Source organism: Rousettus aegyptiacus, unplaced genomic scaffold (genome assembly GCF_014176215.1).
Source record: "Rousettus aegyptiacus isolate mRouAeg1 unplaced genomic scaffold, mRouAeg1.p scaffold_m13_p_9, whole genome shotgun sequence".
Classification (NCBI taxonomy): Eukaryota; Metazoa; Chordata; class Mammalia; order Chiroptera; family Pteropodidae; genus Rousettus; species Rousettus aegyptiacus.
The window spans coordinates 47,698,212-47,702,161 of record NW_023416312.1 but is presented as its reverse complement, the minus strand read 5'-3'; the positions used below and the strand labels follow the sequence as shown (position 1 = coordinate 47,702,161).

At 37.5% G+C, this 3,950-nt stretch overlaps 1 pseudogene; it reads left to right on the top strand.

Moving 5' to 3' along the window:
* The first annotated feature begins 1,476 nt into the window (after positions 1-1,476).
* On the top strand, positions 1,477-1,595 carry LOC118608488 (annotated as a pseudogene).
* The last annotated feature ends 2,355 nt before the right edge of the window (positions 1,596-3,950 follow it).

Here is a 3,950-nt window from a genome sequence, read left to right as displayed (position 1 = left end):
CCAATATGTCCCCTACTCCATCCCCACATGCATATACTCCTACATTATCAACCTCACTCATCAGAATTATATATTTGTTACTAAGGATGAACCTACATTAACAAATTATGATCACACAAAGTCCATGGTTTACCTAAGGTTTGACTCTTGGTGTTATACATTCAAGGTATTTGAACAAATGTATAATGTATAATAACACAATAATGATTTATTGTGGTGATCGTTTCATATGATATACATATATTAAAATTTATGTTCTACACTTGAAACTGATATATCGTATGTTAATTATATCTAAAAAATTTTTAAACATTATAAAAGGATAAAAACTTAAAGAAATAAAAAGGCATATATCAATCATTTTATATTAGTATACAGAGTATTTCACTGCCCTAAAATTCTGTGTGATCTGCCTAATCATTCTCTCTCCTACCCCATCCTACCTCTGGCAACCACCTATTTTTTCATCGTTTTCATAGTTTTGCCTTTTACGAAATGGAGTTGAAATCATACAGTAGGTAGCCCTTACAGATCGGGTTCTTTCACATAATAATATGCATTTAAGATTCATACACATCTTTTTATGACATGATAGTTCATTTATTTTTAATGCTGAATGATGATGTTTTATAGCCTGGATGAATCACAGTTTGTCTATCCATTTTCTTATTGAAGGATATTTTGGTTTCTTCCAAGTTTTAGTAATTATAAATAAAACTACTATAAAAATCCTACTTAAGCAGGGCTTGTTGCCTGCTGAGTCTGCCCTGTGGGCGTGTAGTTTGTGAAGGTGGTTGAGTGGTGCTCTGGTGCGGTCTAAAGCTCGCCACCGGATGTGTTGGTTCTGGGACCTCTTAGGAAGTACATTTGTGCAGGTCAAATTTGTCCTCTGTCTGTGTCATGCCTAGGGCCACAAATGATTACCAATTGTTCTGGGTTTGGAGGTGACCGGGAGAGGCTAAGTTTAAATGGTAGCTGGCTGTTGCTAGGCCTGACCTTGGGACTGTTTGATAAGAGGTGTGGGTCACAGTGATGCCAGATGCTGCTTGTTTAGGCTTTTTTGAACCTTTGAGAAATTTTAGGAAAGTCCGTAGCATGAGCCCAGATAGGCCATTTGTATGGAAAGGTCACTGAAAGTGATCTAAGTGGGCCTAAAAGTTGGGTAGAATAAGGTCTCAGAGAACCACCAGGGCAGCTCTAATGTTGTTAGCTAGGTTTATGGAAACTGAGATATAGTTCCCACCTGTTTGTTCAGGCTAGGTTGGGGAATGGTTAACAAAGTAACAATGGCTTCTGTCAGCACTCTGTCTGGGAGAAAGCTGCCCCTCCAGTCCTTGCCCAAAATACAGACAAGTAATTTCCTTCTTGTAAAAATCCTTGAAGCTTTTTGAGCTGGTGCCTCAGTACTGAAGTTCAGAGTGAGTGACTCCATCAGCAATTAAGTCTGCATGTGGGCCCTTTAAGAGGAACTCTGTAATCTACTACCATACCATCCTGAATACACCTGATCTCATCTGATCTTGGAAGCGAAGCAGGGTCAGGCCTGATTAGTATTTGGATGGGAGATCACCTAGGAATACCAGGTGCTGTAGGGGAAAAAAAGGGAGGTTTGTGACTCTTGAAGTCCTTCATCTCATTCAGCCACAATCTCCACATGTTTTCACAGCCAGGGTTATGAGGACTTCTCTTTTTGGCACTGGAACTCTGGGCGGGGAGCCTGATGTGGGGCCACCCCTCTGTTCTCAGGGGGAATTTCTGTAGCCAAGATATCTCTCCGGATTTTTAACCACCACACGTGTGTGAGACCAGCCTGTCCCGGCCCACCGGACAGTCAACAGGGACCCTAAGACAGAACGGGTAGGGGAGGGAGACAAGACGACGCAAAGAATGGAGACAAGACAGGCTTTCTGATCAAGTCTCGTTTATTAAGGCTCGCTGCAGGCTTACATAGGGCGTGATCGGGTGATGTTGCATTAGCGGGGCTGATTGGCCAGAGGCATTCAGGATATACTGTGTAACACAAAGGGGCCGAGCGAAAAGACCCGCGAAAAGTCCCTTTGGCAGGAAGCGAGGCAGATACACCCGGGAGGCTTACGTGCCCTTGGCGCGAAGCTCTGCTGAGCAGCCATTTTCGGCCTGGTAGTCATCTTAGTCAAAACAGCCCCCGACACCAGCCTGTCTTGCGTTTCTGTCCCTCCTACCAGTCTAGATATTGCTTCTTCTCTATGTCCTTAGTTATAGGCCTTCTGTTCAATTAGACTTTAGGTGAGTCTCAATGATGGTTGTTCCATAGTTTACTTGTAATTTTGATGTTCATCTTACTTAAAAAATACTATATTTCAGATTGTTATTTTCTTATATCACTTTAGGAACCTATAACAAGATTTAATATTCAGTGTCATTTAGTTCTACATATAGGCGTTTAGATTTATTTCTCTTTTTTTTAATTTTGGTAACATTGGTTTATAACATTATATAAGTTTCGGTTTGCAACATTATAAATTTGGCATCTCTATTTACTACAGCATGTTCACCATCAAAGTCCAGTCTCCATCTGCCAACATACAATTGATTCCTTTTACCTGTTTGCCTTCCTTTCACCACACTTCTTTTCTGGTAACCATTGATCTGTTGTCTGCTTCTATGAGTTGGTTTATGTTTTTGTTTTTTTATTTATTCTTCTGTTATATTTTGGGTTGTCTTTTTATATTCCACATATGAGTGAAATCATACAATATTTATCTTTTTTATTTGACTTCTTTCACTTAGCATAATATCCTCAAGGTCCATCAGTATTGTTGTACATGGCAAGATTTCACTTGCTGTATGGCTAATAGTATTCCACCTTGTGTGTGTATACATATACATATATAAATGGATATATATATCCCTTGTCATAAATTAATTGACCATATGTGCATGGGTTTATGTTGGGCTCTATTCTGAGAAAAAAAGGACGAATTCTTAAAATAATATATTATATATATTAAAATAATACACATATTATATATATTTAAATTAATTTCACATCACATCTTCTTTCTCTTTACCCGTAGATAGATACTAGACACTTAGGTTGTTGCCATATATTGGCTATGTAAATAATGCTACAATAAACATAGGTGTGCACATATCTTTTTTAATTAGTGATTTTGTTTGTTTCACATAAATCCCCAGAAGTGGAATTGTCAGATTACATACTAGTTCTATCTTTTTAATTTTTTGAGGAAATTCCATACTGTTTTCCATAGTAACTGCCCCAATTTATATTCTCACCAACAACAAACAGGACTCCCCTTTCTCCATATCTTCACCAGCACTTGCTATTTCCTATTTTCTTGATAACAGCCATTCTAACAGGTCTAAATTAATATCTCATTGTGGTTTTGAGTTGCATTTCCCTGACGATTCATGATGTTGAGCATGCTTTCTTAAACCTGTCAGCCATCTGAATGTCTTCTTTGGCAAATGTCTATTCAGATCCTCTGCACATTTTTTAGTTAGAATGTTTTGTGTTTTGCTATTGAGTTGTGTGTGTTTTTTTAAAAAATACATTTTAAATATCAACCACTTATCAGATATGTGATTTACAAATATTTTCTTCCATTCTGTAGGTTGCCTTTTTATTTTGCTAATGGTTTCTTATGCTTTATAGAAGCTTTTTAGTTTGATGTAGTCCCACTTGTTTCTTTTTCCTTTTGTTGCCTTTACTTTTGTTGTGAACTTCAATAAATCATCTACAAGATCTTTGTTAAGGAGCTTATGGCCTATGCTTTGTTTTAGGAGATTTTGACTTCACATTCAAGTTATTATTCCATTTGCGGTAAAATTTTTTATGCCTGATATAAGGTAGTGGTAAAATTTTATTATTTTTCATGTGGCAGTTTAGTTTTCCCAACAACATTTAATAGTCTGTCCTTATTTCATTATATATTCTTGGCTCCATTGTC